Source organism: Oncorhynchus tshawytscha, linkage group LG02 (genome assembly GCF_018296145.1).
Source record: "Oncorhynchus tshawytscha isolate Ot180627B linkage group LG02, Otsh_v2.0, whole genome shotgun sequence".
NCBI lineage: Eukaryota > Metazoa > Chordata > Actinopteri > Salmoniformes > Salmonidae > Oncorhynchus > Oncorhynchus tshawytscha.
The window spans coordinates 53721729-53740960 of record NC_056430.1 but is presented as its reverse complement, the minus strand read 5'-3'; positions in this window follow the sequence as shown (position 1 = coordinate 53740960).

Sequence of the window (19232 nt, the reverse complement as noted above, 5' to 3'; positions counted from 1 at the left end):
CTGACTGGTTTTCTGATCCATGCTCCTACCTTTTTTGCATATCTGTATTCCCAGTCATGTCAAATCCATAGATTAGGACGTCATTTATTTATTTAAATTAACTGATTTCCTTATATGAACTGTAATTATATGTAACTATTTATATTTTAGATCTGCGTAGTAGTAGCTTTACCTTGCTCTCTGATAGGTTGGGAAGATTTTGTACCATATTTCTTATACCTATCCAATCTTCTCAGATCCATAGGTTTAGGTTCTAAGTGTTGATTCTGGACAGGGCCAGGGTTCTTTGTATGTAGCCTTATTTTTTTTCATCAGCTGCAGATGTGGTGAGCAGTTCCCTTTCCAGCCTGATGGCCGAGCACCAGGACCGTGAGTCAGAAATGAGACACATACACACACAACTACACCTGAAAGTCTGAAGTTGTAAAGATGACCGAAACACCCTTTATGCATCATTTAGAAAGGTACTCAAGGCTGCGTGGCAGGATCAGCAGATTTCTCGCACTCTCAGTCAAAACATGACACACGGCTAGCTGGCCAATAATAAAACATTACCGGAATTTCAAACATAACATTCTTGGCAGAGAAGCAGCAAGACCTAAACTGACATTTGTTTTCTCCAATTCATAGGATTCAGGGCTGACATCCATTTTGGGTGTTTTGCAGCAGCTTGCATCACTTGCGTCATGTGATGAATGTAGCCCTGTCACAAACCCAGATCTAATGCAAACATTTCTAAAAACCTGTTTTTGCTTCGTCATTATGGGGTATTGTGTGTAGATTGATGAGGACAAATAATAATTCAATTCATTTTAGAATAAGGCTGTAATGTAACAAAAAGTGTAAAAAGTCAAGGGGTCTGAATACTTTCCGAATGCACTGTAGAACAGATTTACTGATTCTTCGACTTACTTTCAATGATAATGACAGATCTATAACTCACATTTCTATTTGAATTTGGTCAGGTCAGGGCCTACCCGGTGGCACCGTGGTCTAAGGCACTGCATCGTTGTGCTAGCTGTGCCACTAGAGATCCTGGTTTGAGTCCAGGCTCTGTCGCAGTCAGCTGCGACTGGAGACCAATGGGACAGTACACAATTGGCACAGCGTTGTCCGGTTTAGGGGAGGGTTTGGCTGGCAGGGATGTTCTTGTTCCTTCGCGCACTAGCAACTACTGTGGCAGGCTGGTACAGTGTTTCCTCCGACACATTGGTGCTTCCGGGTTAAGTGGGCATTGTGTCAAGAAGCAGTGTGGCTTGGCTGGGTTGTGTTTCAGAGGACGTACGGGCTCTCGACCTTCACCTCTCCCGAGTCCGTACGGGAGTTGCAGCGATGAGTTGCAGCGATGACAAGACTATTGTATAATTAGTTACGTGGCAGATTATTTTGTTTATTAAACAGACAACAGTCAACACATATATTTTGCAGTAAGAATATAATGGGAAAGGCTTTAACAAAAAAGGCTTTAACATAATAAAATACAACACATATTTTTCCAACATGTGCATGTGCGTACCGATAGGATGCATGGGGTGTGAGGATCTCCATTTTGTACTGACAAAGCTGTGGTTATATGTAGAAACCAGACAAAGTTTAAATCAAGCCTCTAAACGTGATAAATCAACATTTTCCCAAGAAAGTTGGAGAGTGTGAGCGATCAGCTTTGTACAACAGCAAACCAACCAGTTTGTAAATCAGAGCAGAGACCCGAATCCAACAGACAATGGCTTCCTTCAAAAGGAAAAGCCAAAGAGCAACTTGGAGACGCAAACAAGAGTAATTAATAGCTAAACGCTATCTAGGAAAACATAGCTAAAATACTCTCAATGCACACCAAAACAAACAAACTGCTCAAATCTGTCCGCTCGAAAAGACAGTAGAAGCTATCGTGTCAGACACGAACAAACAAGGCAGAACAAGATAACAAAATGTGCCTTTTGGAAACAAAGTTTCAAACTTTAGAAGAGGAATATGACCAGCAAGAAAACAGAATGAGCCGTGAGAATATTGTCCTTACCAGAAGACGCAGAAAAAGAAGACCTTTCCAGCTACATAGTCAAACTGACATCCGAGGAACTTGACGTAGGTATTTCACCAGAGGATCTGGAATGATGCCGAAGAACGCCAAATACACACACATGGTTATCTTCAAACTATGGACCTATGAAACAATCAGACAAAAGTCAACATTCTGGAGGTTAAAAGGGGGAAAGGAGATAAAATTCCAAGGCTAGACCAATTGATTCATCCAGGAACTGTCTGCTAAGCTGAAAAAAAGACGCAAGTCACTGGAGGAAAAGGGGACCAAATCTCAACTCCGCTTCCCGGGAGTGCTGTGGGTTTGGAAGGGAATGCAAAGGTTGGAATTCACAAGTGCCGATGAAGCCCTAATCAAGCTGCAAGAAACCTTTCCAGTCAAAGGCCTACAAACATTGCTCGTAATGGAGACTGGCAGAGTGGGATCCCCTGCACTGAGAAGATGACAAAGTGGGGAAAATGCAAAGGGTGCACAGGGAGCTTATCGTAAATTGTGACAATATTATTTTCTCCTCCCCCAATACAATCTATACTCTACTTTCCCCAAGTAACTGTTCTTCTCTATGAAGTAACGATAGAAGTAGCCGATGCCAACGGGCTACATGGACACTGATAAGACATTTGAAAGGGGGAAATATAGAAATGTATGTCATTAACTGTTCGAAATGTAACAAGTACTTTTGGGTTTCAGGGAAAATGTATGGAGGAAAAATACATGATGGTCTTTAGGAATGTAGTGGAGTAAAAGTAAACGTTATCAAAAATACAAACAGTAAAGTACAGTAGTACTTTAAAGTATTTTTACACCACGGTGTGTGTGGGAAGTGTGGGAGAGAATGGGTGTGTGGACGCACAGGGTATAGACTGAGTCAATAAAACATTAAGAACACCTTCCTAATATTGAGTTGCAACCCCCCTTTTGCCCTCAGAACAGCCTCGCACTGCGCCCGGCCCGCCACAGGAGTCACTGGTGTGCGATGAGACAAGGATATCCCTACCGGTCAACCCCTCCCTAACCCGGACGACGCTAGGCCAATTGTGTGTCGCCCCACGGACCTCCCGTTCACGGACGGTTACGACAGAGCCTAGGCGCGAACCTAGAGTCTCTGGTGGCCACAGCTGGCGCTGCAGTACAGCGCCCTTAACCACTGCGCCACCCGGGAGGCCTGTACAATAGTACTTTAAAGTATTTTTATACCATGGTGTGTGTGTGTATATATGAATGGGTGTGTGATGGAAGTGTGGAGGAGGGTGAATATGTGCAGGGGTGCAGGAGAGAATGGGTGTGTGGACGCACAGGGATGCTGGCCCATGTTGACTCCAATGCCTCCCACAGTTGTGCCAAGTTGGCTGGATATACTTCGGGTAGTTGACCGTTTCCAGCTACAACATTACAACATTAATAATGTCTACATTGTATTTCTGATCAATTTTATGTTATTTTCATGGACATTTTTGTTTTGCTTTTCATTCAAAAACAAGGACATTTCTAAGTGACCCCAAACTTTTGAATTGTAGTGTATGTAATGTATACAATACTATGACTCCCCCATATCCATGCCCTCTAATGCTTTATCTGGTTCTTCAATTATAGATGGAAAAGACTAAGTTAACTTTGATTCCATACAAGTAAAGGCCAACAAAATCCAATTTATTACATGGAATATGCACAAGCTCCATGATGGCAAAAAAAAGCATAACGTTCTTGAACAATTAACGAGGTTGTCAGCAGATATGGTTTTCCTGCCAGAGCTACACTTCAAAAAAGGAGAAATGTAATATTTAAAGAGGAGCTGGGTTGGATGCTACCACGTCCTGTAGTAACAGCAGAGATGTGGGCATCCTGATAAATAAGAATACACCAGTTTACCTTATATAATAGCACATGTACCAAGAAGCCTGTTTTCTAATTTTGAATTAGAAAACAAGGTGAAAAATACAGCCAGGTCCATAAGTATTTGGACAGTGACACAATTTGCATCATTTTGGCTCTGTATGCCACCACAATGGATTTGAACGGAAACCATCAAGATGTGCTTTAAGTGTAGACTTTCATCGTTAATTTAAGGGTTTTGTCAAAATTATTGTATGAACCGTGTAGGAATTACAACCATTTTTATACATAGCTCCCCAATTTTAAGAGCTCTGCCAGGCCATTACTGCAGCTGTCTTCAGTTCCTGCTTATTCTTGGGGGCATTTTGTCTTCAGCAAGTGAAATGATTGTGGACTTCAGGAAATGCATGTTCAATTGGATTCAGGTCAGGTGATTAACTTGACCATTGCAGAACATTCCACTTATTTGCCTTAAAAAAGTATTCACAGTATGCTTTTGGGTCATTGTCCATCTGCACTGTGAAGCGCCGTCCAATGAGTTTTGAAGCATTTGGCTGAATCTGAGCAGATAATATAGCCCAAAATACTTCAGAACTCACATCATCAATAAATACAAGGGAACCAGTTCCATTGGCAGCCATACATGATCTCGCCATAACACTACCTCCACCATGATTCCCTTCTCCATACTCTTCTCTTCCCATCATTCTGGTACAAGTTGATCTTTGTCTCATCTGTCCATAGGATATTGTTCCAGAACTGTACAGGCTTTTTTTAGATATTTTTTGGCAAACTCTAATCTGGTCTTCCTGTTTTTGAGGCTTACCAATGATTTACATCTTGTGGTAAACCCTCTGTATTTACTCTGGTGAAGTCTTCTCTTGATTGTTGACTTTGACACAGATACACCTACCTCCTGGAGGGTGTTCTTGATCTGGCCAACTGTTGTGAAGGGGTTTTTCTTCACCAGGGAAAGAATTCTTCTGTCATCCACCACAGTTGTTTTCTGTGGTCTTCCGGGTCTTTTGGTGTTCCTGAGCTCACCTGTGCATTCTTTCTTTTTATGAATGTACCAAATAGTTGATTTGGCCACACCTAATTTTTTTGCTATCTCTCTAATGGGTTTGTTTCGATTTTTCAGCCCAATGATGACTTGCTTCACTGGCAGTGACAGCTCTTTGGGCTTCATATTGAGAGTTAACAGCAACAGATTCCAAATGCAAATGCCACACTTGAAATCAACTCTAGACCTTTTATCTGCTTACTTGTAAATTAACTAATGAGGGAATAACACACACCTGGCAATGGAACAGCTGAGCAGCCAATAGTACAAATACTATTGGTCACTTAACAAAAAAAAAAAGGGGAAACATGTAAAAAGTGCTGTAATTCCTATACCGTTCACCCGATTTGGATGTAAATACCCTCAAATTAAATATTCATTATTTACTTTCAACCCCAATATGCTGGTAGACAGCTAAAATAATAATAACTTGGTCAATGTCCAAATATTTATGGACCTGACTGTACACATTGACTTAATTGTATAACCCCCTTGGGCAAATCTGGTGTTTTTAGAGCTCCATTAGATCAAACCCAGACAGGAACTATTATTTTAGCAGGCAGCCGAAATCACACATTCAGTAAGCTAGACAGACATAGCAATCAAAAAGGCAAATTCAAAAGCTATTTGAGAATTGGGTTAAAAAAATCCATGACATAGTGGTATTGGATCATTCTCCTGTATCATGCTTCGTTACACCAACAGAAAATACACTTAGCGACAGAATATGGTGAATGAACAGAGTGCATCTTCAAAACCCGAAATGTATTAAATACGTGAACTAAAAAATAAAAGACTTTAACCATTTCAAATGAGGACAGAGAAAAGCCGACCCCGACATAATTTGGGATGCTTTTAAGGTGTGCATAAGGGAAATGACAATCTCATACTCTGCAAAAGCTAAATCTGAGTTAGAAATAAATAAATAAAAAAGGAATCACTATCTTAGAAAAAGCCCATAAAAATCTTTACAAGGTAAAAAATCTAATTCAATGTAGGAACTTAAGCAGGAATAATGATGTTTTTCTTTTGAAGAGATCCAACAAGATCCAGGTTAAACTCAAATAAAGCATACTATTTAATGGCAAATAAACAAGGTAATCACCTCGCAGCCCTCACAAAACAAACACGCCAAACCAGTTAATAAAAAAAACAAGAATATGTGCTTTAATTAGAAACAACAATGCTATTAATAGCCATTTTAAAAAGTTTCTATATAAATCAGAATTAAACAACATTTGGACTGAACCTACAGCCTTCTTAGAACCAATAACCCTGAAGGAAATACCAGCAGACAAAAAATCCTTACTAAAAATAGAAATGACCCTAAAATAAATATTAGACACTGTTAAAACATTTCCGAGGAAAAAAGCACCAGGTATGGATGGCTTTACAATATACTTTTATTTGACATTCTGGGACAAAGTAGCACCCCTATTTAATCAAATGACAACATGTCACTCAGTTCATGTATCAGTTATATTAAAACCAGGAAAATCTAGTCCCCTGAAGATTACAGACCCATACGTTTAATAAACTGTGAAAATAAAATAAAACTCACAAGCAACAGAATGGCAAAAGTCTTACCATATTAATCAAGGGCTTATAAAAAAAAGACATTTACAAACAAATACAATAACATGTTTCAGTATAATAAACTCAGCAAAAAAAGAAACGCCCCTTTTTCAGGACCCTGTCTTTCAAAGATAAGTCGTAAAAATCCAAATAACTTCATAGATCTTCATTGTAAAGGCTTTAAACACTGTTTCCCATGCTTGTTCAATGGACCATAAACAACTAATGACCAAGCACCTGTGGAACGATCGTTAAGACACTAACAGCTTACAGACGGTAGGCAATTAAGGTCACAGTTATGAAAACTTAGTACACTAAAGAGGCCTTTCTACGGACTCTGAAAAACACCAAAGAAAGATGCCCAGGGTCCCTGCTCATCTGTGTGAACGTGCCTTAGCCATGCTGCAAGGAGGCATGAGGACTGCAGATGTGGATATGGCAATAAATTGCAATGTCCATACTGTGAGTCGCCTAAGACAGCGCTACAGGGAGACAAGACGGACAGCTGATCGTCCTCGCAGTGGCAGACCACTTGCAACAAAACCTGCACAGGATCGGTACATCTGACAATCACACCTGCGGAACAGGTACAGGATGGCAACAACAACTGCCCGAGTTACACCAGGAACGCACAATCCCTCCATCAGTGCTCAGGGCTTGTAGGCCTGTTGTAAGGCAGGTCCTCACCAGACATCACCGGCAACAACGTCCCCTATGGGCACAAACTCACCATCGCTGGACCAGACAGCGCTGGCAAAAAGTGCTCTTTTTTATTTTATCTAACTAGGCAAGTCAGTTAAGAACAAATTCTTATTTTCATTGACGGCCTAGGAACAGTGGGTTAACTGCCTGTTCAGGGGCAGAACGACAGATTTGTACCTTGTCAGCGTGGGGATTTGAACTTGCAACCTTCCAGTAACTAGTCCAAAGCTCTAACCACTAGGCTAGTCGACGAGTCACAGTTTTCTCTCACCAGGGGGTGATGGTCGGATTCACATTTATCGTCGAAGGAATGAGCGTTACACCGAGGCCTGTACTCTGGAGCGTGATCGATTTGGAGGTGGAGGGTCCGTCATGATATGGGGCAGTGTGTCACAGCATCATCAGACTGAGGTTGTTGTCATTGCAGGCAATCTCAACGCTGTGCGTTACAGGGAAGACATCCTCCTCCCTCATGTGGTACCCTTCCTGCAGGCTCATCCTGACATGACTCTCCAGCATGACAATGCCACCAGCCATACTGCTCGTTGTGTGTGTGATTTCCTGCAAGACAGGAATGTCAGTGTTCTGCCATGGCCAGCGAAGAGCCCGGATCTCAATCCCATTGAGCACGCCTGGGACCTTTTGGATTGGAGGGTGAGGGCTAGGGCAATTCCCTCCCAGAAATATCTGGGAACTTGCAGGTGCCTTGGTGGAAGAGTGGGGTAACATCTCACAGCAAGAACTGGCAACTCTGGTGCAGTCCATGAGGAGGAGATGCACTGCAGTACTTAATGCAGCTGGTGGCCACACCAGATACTGACTTACTTTTGATTTTGAACCCCCCTTTGTTCAGGGACACATTATTCCATTTCTGTTCGTTACATGTCTGTGTGGAACTTGTTCAGTTTATGTCTCAGTTGTTGAATCTTGTTATGTTCATACAAATATTTACACGTGTTAACTTTGCTGAAAATAAATGCAGTTGACAGTCAGAGGATGTGAGAGGACAGTGAGAGTTTATAATACACTAAAAAAGAAGATGTAGATGTGTCAGTTATGGCTGTTGATGCTGGAAAGGCTTTCAAACATCTTGAATGGCCTTTTCTATTCCAAACTTAAGCCTTCAACCTTAAATATTATATACATTGTACAAAAATATAAACACAACATGGGAAGTGTTGGTCCCATGTTTCATGAGCTGAAATAAAAGATCCCAAAAATGTTGTTTACATCCCTGTTAGTGAGCATTTCTCCTTTGCCAAGACAATCCATCCACCTGACAGGTGTGGCATATCAAGATTCTGATTAAACAGCATGACCATTACACAGGTGCATGCTCATCGTCCTCACCAGGGTCTTGACCTGACTGCAGTTTGGCATCGTAACCAACTTAGGTGGGAAAATATGTGTAGTCTTCACAGATGAATCCCGGTTTCAACTCTACAGGGCAGATGGCAGATATTGTGTATTGCGTTGTGTGGGCAAGCGGTTTGCTTATGTCAATCTTGTTAGAGAGTGCCCCATGTTTGCGGTGGGGTTCTGGTATGGACAGGCATAACTACGGACAACGAACACAATTACATTTTATCAATGGCAATTTGAATGCACAGAGATACCGTCACGAGATCCTTGAGGCCCATTGTAGTGCCATTCATTCGCCGCCATCACCTCATGTTTCACCATGATAATGAACGGCCACATGTCGCAAGGATCTTTCCACAATTCCTGTTAGCAGAAAATGTACTAGTTTTCCCATAGCTTGCATACTCACCAAACATGTCATTCACTGAACACGTTTGGGATGCTCTGGATCGACGTGTACGACAGCGCGTTCCAGTTCCCGCCAATGTCCGGTAACTTCGCACAGCCATTGAAGAGGAGTGGGACAACATTTCACAGGCCACAATCACCAGCCTGATCAACTCTATGTGAAGGAGATGTGTCGTACCGCATGAGGCAAATGGTGGTCACACTAGATACTGACTGGTTTTCTGATCCACACCCCTACTATATTTGTATTCTCAGTCATGTGACATCCATAGATTAGGGCCAAATGTAACAGGTATCAGTGTTGGTAAACATTTACATAAACTGAACTTATTTGCCAAAGATCTTCTGATATACCAGACTAATATCAAAAACTCAATGTTCTGTAATTTCAGAATACTCTAAAATGTCAGGATATGAAATGTAAGTGGAAAAAACTGAAATAATGGCAAAAGGAAAAAGAATAACTCATGAACTACAGCGATCCTTTAAGTTAAATAATTAGTAAGTGACAAAAAAACAAATATATAAAAGATAACTTTATATCATTCCTCAACAACATGAAAGCAGATAAATTAATGAATGAATTAAATGGAACAATATTCACATAAATATTACAGGAAGAATAAACCTCATTAGAATGGCATGGCTCCCAAAGGCTTTATATATTTTTTCGGTAATACCAATTACCTCACTGAAGACATTCTTTAAAAAACATTACTTGGCCACTACAGACTTTATATGGGAAAATAAAACTCACAGAATAAATAGGAAAGTTTTACATCTCCCTAAGTCTGAGGGTGGATTTAACCATCCAGACATGGAATTGTATCAACTCACCACCCAAGGCTTTTATTTGGGACATTGTTAAAGGCACTAAAGAGGAACAATGGGTACATATTGAAGATGTGCATGCTCATCCCCAGTATCTTTTCATGTGTCTGTTTTTCAAAGGACTGAGCTAAGAACATCATAGTTAAGAACACTATAACAATATTGAAGAAAATTAAACAGATCTACAAGAAACCATATCACTTCCAAAAAAACACACCCCTATGGAACAATCCATGCAGTTTTCAGAATTCACAGATACATTGGTCCACATCAAAAAAGTAAGGCATAGAAACCGTAAATGACTTGGTAATAGGAAATAAAATGATTTCCATGACAGAATTAAAAAGCCATTTTGGACTGACCAATATAGAAATCATGACATTTCGATCTGAAATATTTTGGACATCAGAGCAATGCTGAGGCAATTCTATTTGAATCAGAAAAGGATATAGGTAAGGTATGGCTGTTGTGTGACCATACTGCAACACCGGCAGTCATGAGTCATGACCGCAGTCAAATTCCCTGTGACCTTTGGTCATGGTAATCTCATTCTAAGACTGCACAAATGTATGACGCTGATGGGTAGCCTACCAAACTTGCTAATGACCCTTGCTAATGATCTGGTACTCAGTGCTCTATTGTCCCTCTAACCACTCTCTAAAGACATCATGATTGAATAATCTGAATGATGAGGACAAAACTTGTATGGTGGGAGTTAGATTTCCCATTCCGAAATGGACAACAGAAAGCCCCGGGACCCAACCCTAAAAGGACAACTGGTCCGATCTGAGTGAAGGAAGCAGCAGAAAAGCCAATTGTTTTGATACTTTATTAAACCGGAGCTATGGAGAAAGGGAGAGAGAGGCAAAGAGTGTGCAGCTGTAAGCTATTAAGGATGCGGAAGCTGTTCGGTGTGTGAATGTGAGTAAAAGGCAATTTATGCTTGATCCGTATATAGAAAATGTGGTTGCAGATGCCATATGGATGGTGTGATGCAATTGAGGAGCCTCCGGGGGCATGTAAAGGCCTAATTGAGCTCCATACTACATCACCGTGCCCTTCTAAAACGTTATAACAATGCAGAGGGCTCAGTATTGCTCTGCATTGACATGATTGGTTGAATGTAGGTGAGGACGGGAGGTCCTGTATAAACACAAACTCACTTCCTTGTCAACTTCCTCCACAACATCTCTGCACTGCTCTGCGAAGCGCAAGAAGAATAAATGCCCTGACTTCTGCAGAAGCCATTATGTATGTAAATGCTGCATGGCCACTGCAGACCTCAAATTGACCATGCAAAGTATTTTAGCCTACACATAATTCTACTCAGATTATAGCCGAAGTAGCAGCCTTCCTGTTGGATTTTGGTTGTTGTGTTATAGCCTTTCATTCTCATTTCACTTTTAAATCTGTAATTTTAATTCCATTTCACATTGATTTGAAACCCGTAACCTTCTTGTCACGACTTCCGCCGAAGTTGGCTCCCCTGCCTGTTCGAGAGGTGCTCGGCGGTCGTCGTCACCGGCCTGCTAGCCGCCACCGATCCCTTTTTCGTTTCGTAGGCTACCCGCCCTTGTTTTGTGCGGGATTACTCATATGTTACGTGTGTATGTTGTTTGGTGTTCGTGCTCTGGACCTGGTACCCTGTGTGTTGGGTTGGTCCACATTTTCCGCACCCTGTCTTGTTGGGCATTATTCTCAGTGCGATATTAAAGTGCACGTCTTCCTGTGGAAATTTATGCCACAGGAAGACGGCCACAGTAGATCCAGGTGAGCTTTTGGCTTTCTGCCCATCAACATCTCAGCTGGTGCCTGTCTTGTTGTTTTTTTGTGGCGTGATGTGGTTCTGGAACAAGAACTGAGAGAGCTTAGTTGTGATGGTTCCCCCAGTCATCCTTTTTAGCCACTCTTTCAGTGTCTGAATGGCCCACTCCGCTAAGCGGTTTGAGGCCGAGTGAAACAGAGCACTGCAGACATGGCGAATCCCATGTCTGGCACTTGTTTTCTACGTCCTGATCCATGTTAGGCCACCAGATGTAAGATCTGGCTAAACGTTTCACCCGGGAGGCACCCGGGTGAGCTTCATGGACCTCATCCATGACTTGTGAACGGCCAGGGGGCGGAACAACCACTCTGGACCCCAAGAGTATGCAGCCATCCTGCGCTTTTACTCTTTGCATAAGGTTTAATTCCATCATCCTCTACTACAGGAGGCCAACCTTGCATAAGGAATATTTTCACTTGCACCAGGATAGGATCCCGGTCTGTCCACTGTTTGATCTGTTTGGCATTAACAGGTGAGATTGACAATCTCTCTATTAGGAAAATTGTCTCGGGAGGCACCACAGTTGTGGCGGGCATCTCTGGTAGTGGGAGATGGCTGAGCGCATCTGCGTTTGCATTGTCCTTCCCCGCTCTGTACACAATGGTGTACTGGTAAGCTGACAGTGTGCGGGCCCAGCGCTGTATCCTTGCTGATGCCTTGAGAGGAATGCATCTTGATTCACTGAAAAAAGATCATCAGTGGTTTGTGGTCAGTGCATATGGTGAAATGACGCACACAGAGGTACTGATGAAAGCGTTTCACAGCAAAGACCATGGCCAGACCTTCCTTGTCTAACTGTGAATAAACCTTCTCAACACTCGTCAGCGTGCGTGATGCGAATCCAATGGGTTTCTCTGACCCATCCTCCATCCGATGAGAGAGTACTGCCCCGACACCATAGGGTGAGGCGTCACATGAGAGAATGATCTCTTTGTTTTGGTCAAAATTAACCAGTAGTTGTGCTGATTGTAGTAGTGCTGTCACTTCCTTGAAAGCTTTCTCTTGTGCTGGCCACCACTTCCATTTACAGTCTTTGAGGAACCATCACTATTGACAGCTCAGGGAGGAACTTACCATGGTAGTTCACCATGCCCAGGAACAACCTCCACAGGACAGACCCTGCGCTATGATTTTGTGACCTAGGTATGTCACAGTCTGGGCTTGGAATGTGCACTTGCTACGCTTCAGAAGCAGCCCTGCCTTGGAGAATTTCTTTAACACCTGATCCAGATGGTGGAGGTGCTCCTCCTCCGTCTCCCCTGTAATGTTGTCCAGTTACACTGCTACATGAGGGATCCCCTGCAGCAGATTGTCCATTGTCCTCTGGGAAATGGCTGGACTGGACGCCACTCCGAAAATCAAGCCTTTGTGCCTGCTGACTGTGACATTCTGAGTCCTCGTCCAGGAGGAGCTGTTGGTAAGCGTGACTCATGTTAAGCTTTGAGAATGTCTTGCCTCCTGCAAGCGTCGCAAACAGGTCCTCCACCCGTGGCAGTGGGTAAGCGGCCAGCTTAAAGGCCCTGTTGATGGTTTGATCTAGTTTGTAGTCCCCACATATACGGACTGCTATCACTTTTCAGAACTCTTGCCCAGCAAGAGTTGTATGCAATGTCCACCTCTAGAGCTCCCAGCAATGGTATGGTCTCCCCGGTGTACGTACACAGCCTGATCCCTGCTGGTGTGAGGGCTTAAGCCTGTTTTGAGCCCCACATTTGTTTGTAGGTCTCCTCAGTGATAACCAAGGCAGAGGCCCCCGTGTCAGCTTCCATCCTCATCTGCTTTCCATCTACCTCAACTGTAGCATAGATCGGCTCTGCACACGGCTCACTCACATTAAACATGTTGTAGGAACAATGCTCTTCCTCCTTTTCTATGCTATCTAGGTGGTGCACTGCTGACTGAGGCTTCTTTGCTGTGAACTTGCCCTGCCCAGTCTGCCCACTCTCTGGCTTGCTCCTAGGACCCCTGCATTTGTTAGCTAAATTTCCCTTTTTGTTGCAATTGTGACAAACCGTATCCTTGAACTGAGTTGTTTGCGTAATGTGTTCCCTCACATCTGAAACATTCCATTGCTTTTCCCCTTTTTGCTGCCGCCTCTGTCTCCTGATGCACTGCACATCTTCCACTGTTGGCCTTTTGAATATTTTTAGCATGACTGATGGCCCTTGAGGTAGTTCCAATGCTCTCTTGAAAATCAGTGTGGCGTCCCCCAGCAAACGGCGCTGTGTGCCGTCCTCATTAATGCCACAGACTAATCTATCACGGAGCATGTCCGCTAACATAGCCCCAAACTCACAATGTTCAGAGAGTTCACGTAATTCAGCAACAAATTTAGCAACAGACTGACCTGTTTTCCCGAAAATGGCAGTTAAACTTGAACCTCTGGACAATAACTGAAGGCTTTAGATTGTGGTGAGTCTGAACGAGAGCAACTACATACACAAAAGGAATTTCACCCAGTCGCCGTGGTGTAGACAAATTCTTTATTAGCTTGTAGGTTTTAGCCCCACACACACTCAATAGAATTGAGCGCTTTTTAGTCTCATCTGTAATTCCATTTGCGAAGACATAGTCTGTATAGTCCTTGTTCTCTTCCACAAACTCAGTGATAGTCCCCAAACATTGCCATTATAACACCAACTTGTCCTTGATCCTCGTTAGCGATTATCACTTGCTGCTGATTGTCACAATCGGCGTTTCCCTCCAGTGGCGGCTGCTCACTGTCGCTCATTAATAAGGATCGGTGTCCCGCTAGTGGGACAACTTCTGGTGAAACTGGAGGGCGCGTAATTCAAATAAATTCTAATAAATATTATGGATTTTAAACATTCAGGTTCATATAAGTGTCTTATATCGGCTAAAAGCTTAAATTCTTGTAAATCTAACTGCACTGTCCGATTTGCAGTAGCTATTACAGCGAAAACATGCCATGCGATTGTTTGAGGATGGCACCCCACATAAAAATATTTTTCCATCGGCACAGGTTTCATACATTCACATATAAAGATGAAATATTCACTTTTTGAAAATCTTCCTCTGATTTGTCATCCAAAGGGTCCCAGCTATAACATGTAGCACTGTCCGTTTTGCAGTAGCTATTACAGCAACAACATGCCATGCGATTTGCAGTAGCTATTACAGCGACAACATGTCATGCGATTGTTTGAGGACGGCACCCCACATACAAATATTTTTCCATCGGCACAGGTTTCATTCATTCACATATAAAGATTAAATATTCACTACTTTTTGAAAATCTTCCTCTGATTTGTCATTCAAAAGGGTCCCAGCTATAACATGTAGTGTCGTTTTGTGAGATCCCAAAAGTCTGTTTAGTTGGCGTCATCAATTATAGTAATCCACTCATTCAACTTGCAGAGAAAGGAATCCCAAAATTTGCCCCTAAACTTTGTTTCAACAAGTCACAATACGCTTCTATTTGCTCCTCACATACCCTAAAATGTAATCAAACGATAATATTTATTTCTGAACGACGTTCAATTGGAAGCTGACAAAAATAATTCTGGTTGGTTTTTCTTTTGGATTTTCTCCTACCATATATATTGTGTTATATTCTCCTACATTATTTTAGCATTTCTACAAACTAGCATTTCTACAAAGTGTTTTCTTTCCAATGGTACCGATTATATGCATATCTTGGCTTCAGGGCCTGAGCTACAGACAGTTTACTTTGGGCACGTCATTTAAAAGGGGGATTTGGAACAGTGTAAACACTAAATAAATTAGAAATAATACCAGATAGGCTGTTCTAATGAAAAAGCCTTTATTACAGCAAAACAAATATTAAACACAGCTGAATTTGTGAATTTTTTTACTTGACATGTCATTGCATGAGGCTTGGCTTGGAGTTTTTAAGGTATGCTATGGCTATGGGTGCAACCTCAAAAACTCACTAGAAATACACCAATCATAGCACATACAAATGTACAAGGCTAGACACACAAAACAATTAGCCTACACTTTTTAAAAAGAGAATGAGAGGATGTTAGCTCAAATGTTCAAATGATTATCTTTATATTCAAGCATCAAGCAAAAAAACTTCACACACATACATTCACTGAACTTGAACATAAGCTACAAGTAAGTATAATACAAGAGTTGAAAAAGCACTCCTCTACAAAAAAATGTATATTACAATGTTCACTCACTGGTGTCCATAAAGCAAATAGCACAAAAATTAACATCTATACACTGAGTCAATGAAATTGAACGTTGGCTACATAACTGCAAGTATAATATGAAAGTCCAAAATACATGCCTCTGTACAAAAGGTTTAACTCACAGCAAAAAAAAAATCACCATTGTCAGCCTGTTAAGGAAGAGTCATTGCATAGCTACTTCAGAGTAACCAGTAAGTAATTACCACTAGTAAACCAGTAGGCGGCGCAGTAACTCACTGCTCTCTGCCATCTTGTCAATGATGTCATCTTTGTCAAGTCCCATAAGAATCTCCTTCTCTGTTGCCATCAAAAGGAACGCTTCAAGGTTCTCGAGTGAAGGAGGTTCTTAGACGGTTCTTCACACATTTCAGGGTGGAGAAGGTTCTCTCACAAGCCACCTGAGTGATGGATAGGGTGAGGAGGAACTTCTAGCCCAAACCAATGATGTGATGCGCATCCGTGAGCAGATTGTACTGAGACAGGAGAAGATAACTGCCCGATATGCTGCTTTCACGTGGAACAACTTCTGCTCACCAACTTCACACTTTCAACAGGATCCTCAAAGCCTTTCCCTGATTCATCAATGGCGGAAGCAGCCCTTTTGTTGTACTCCTCCAATGCAGACGGTTTCAGTTTTTCCCACTGTTGTGCAAGGCTGATCAGTTCAGCCTTAAATGCCTCAACAGTGGCATGTTCAAATTCCAGTAAGCATTTGCTGAGCTCCTTCATGGCTGTCTTTGGAAGGCTCTTTTCTCTGATCTCAGGAAAATGCTTTGGATTCATGCAGGAGACATCTGGTACACAGCACTGTATTTGCTGCATAACGGCTGTGAATACTTTCAACAACAGGGTCCAGTACCACATTGTGGATCTTGATTTTGTAATCCATGTCTGCATTAGCAATGGGCTCGTTTTCTGCCAACTCACCTGGTTTTCTATTATTTTTTTTGTTCCCTTCTCTGGGAGAGCAGTCTGAGCTTCGGCATCACAGTCCTGCTGCTCCTCCAGAATGCCATTGGCCAGCTCAACAAAGTCGTCTGCTGCCCTCTTCACACCCTCAAAGTCTCGGGCACACTTTCTCAGGTTATCCTCCGTTCCCGTCACCAAGTGCTGTGCTGTTACAATATCCATGCCACTTGTTTGCAAGTATTTAGAGAGGGGGGGACGGCTGCTCAATAATCCTGAGAAAAACTTCAGCTGTAAGTATGGTTTCATACTTTAGGAGAGCATCATTGTACCCTTGGGCCTTGCTTCGGATGGCAGGTTTTATGGTCACATCCTTTTCAATTCTTTCCATAGTGATGACCACATCCATGTAAAGTGCACGGTCAGGCTTTGCAAAGCTTCCAAATACTTTCCTCAAGGCCTCAAGGCCCACCAGCATGTTTCACCAATTACATCAAGCCATCTGTGTCTCCTGTCCTTACTGTTTTCCTCCCATAGCTTCATGCGCTTGTAGGAATCTCGAATGAACACTGCAAAGTCATTCAGTGGTGACAAAATGGATTCACTTGCCACAACAACCCCAGTGATGTCAGTTAGCACAAGGTTGAGGACATGTGAGTAACATAATATGTGTACTTGGTTAGGAGACTATCTTGTGAGCAATGCAGAGAAGCCCCTGTATTGTCCCTGCATATTAGCTGCTTGTCTGTTGCATTACCAACACACTGTTGATATCTATGTCCATCTTCTCAAGGGTCTGTTTCACAAGGTCCACAAAGTACTGTCCAGTCGATGACTGAATTGAGTCTCTCATAGACAACATCTGCAACTACTGCACACTGGTCTTTCGATATTAATTCCTGTGTTGTGTCCATTTGTATTGAGAACATCCCTGCCTTTCTCACTTCAACAGCAATTGTCTGCTGAATCAACATTCTGATGACTTCAATTACTTTATTTGCTGTTGTTTTGGACATCATAGTTACCAAGGACCCGCTTCCTTTATTTCCCATCTGCTTCTTGCTTTTCTCAATGCAATCACTAACATGCTCTTGTAGGCAGACATCATATCTGCTTAGCTACATTATATGCTCAAGGAACTTGCTAAGATCGACTGCCATGTTTTCCAAGTTATATGCAGTTTCGTGTCTGTGTCCTCTGTAGCTAAGCCCACATTTACCAATAACTTTAACTACATCAATCACAAGTTCCATGACCTGCCTCTTCTTTCTGACCTGGTCTTGTTGAACTGACATTTGCTTATCACTCAGAAAAGTTACAGATGTCTGCTTTGCTGGTTCTGAGGAAAAAGGCCTCTGCACTTTCTCGATGGGTCTTGCTTCTCTCGTGTTCCTGTACTCTCTGATGGGCAGGTTTCCAGGCCTGCATGCCTCCTTTGACCAATGCACTGGGTGAAGGTTTTGCGAATGCAAGACATACTGAGCAGAACAAGGAGTGAGTTACTTAATTGTATGTCAGCCATTTTCTGTTTGTGCCATCTTTGGAGTGGAATACATTGGGAATGACTCTTTGAGGGGTTTGTTTTGGGTGGTACTGAAAAAAATAGGTCAAAATCCTTGGACTGAGGACGGGCAAAATAATCAAATGGATTTTCAGTGCTTTCGCTGTCCCTTTATTTTCCCCCTGTACTGGGCTCTGAACCTCTCTCTCTCTCTCTCTCTCTGCACATCTGGTTGCTTTTAAACTTAAACTTGTATTACTTGTGCAGTCATCGATTGTATGCCCCCCGATTACAGTCCTACTGATGATCTCATAAATAAAGCACATACTAATCTAAAATCATAGCCCACGTGTTTAGGTTTGTGCTCTTAAATTGTACCTGAAGGTTCCTGCTCGGAGTCTGACTCTGAACTGACCACCATCGCCAGTTTTACGGGAGCACCTGAAGCTCTAGTGCTGCTACTGCTGCTTCCTTCTCCACATTTTCAAAGAAAATACTCTCATCATACTCACTATCATTAGTGTATCAGTAGGCTACATTAATACAGCTCTGGAAAAAATAATGGTCTCTTAATTTGGATTGGTCTCAATTTTTTCCCAGCGCTGTATATTATTGTAGTAACTTGTAATGCTGGTACTAATGGTGCAAATTGTCTTTGTCATTGCCTGTGCTGTGTCACACAGGCTACTGTGCTACGTTCATGGATGTATTGTGGTTAGGTTACTGTAGCCTGTTTCGCTGTACAGTGTATGTACACTTTCCCTAGTTAATGTGGCATGAGTCATGACCGAATGCTGGCAAGTCCATAGTCTAGGTTTACTATTTTTTACTAGTTGAAACATATTGCCTTCAATGTTATATTATGATTGCTATGTTGCACTCATTGCTATGATATAATTCCTCCACGAAGATGTAAGACGTACAAACTGTTTAGCCTACCGGCCGCTGTGTCACTATTATTAGCTAGGCTACTTAGCTAGCCATGCTGGGTGTCGTGTGTATGTGTC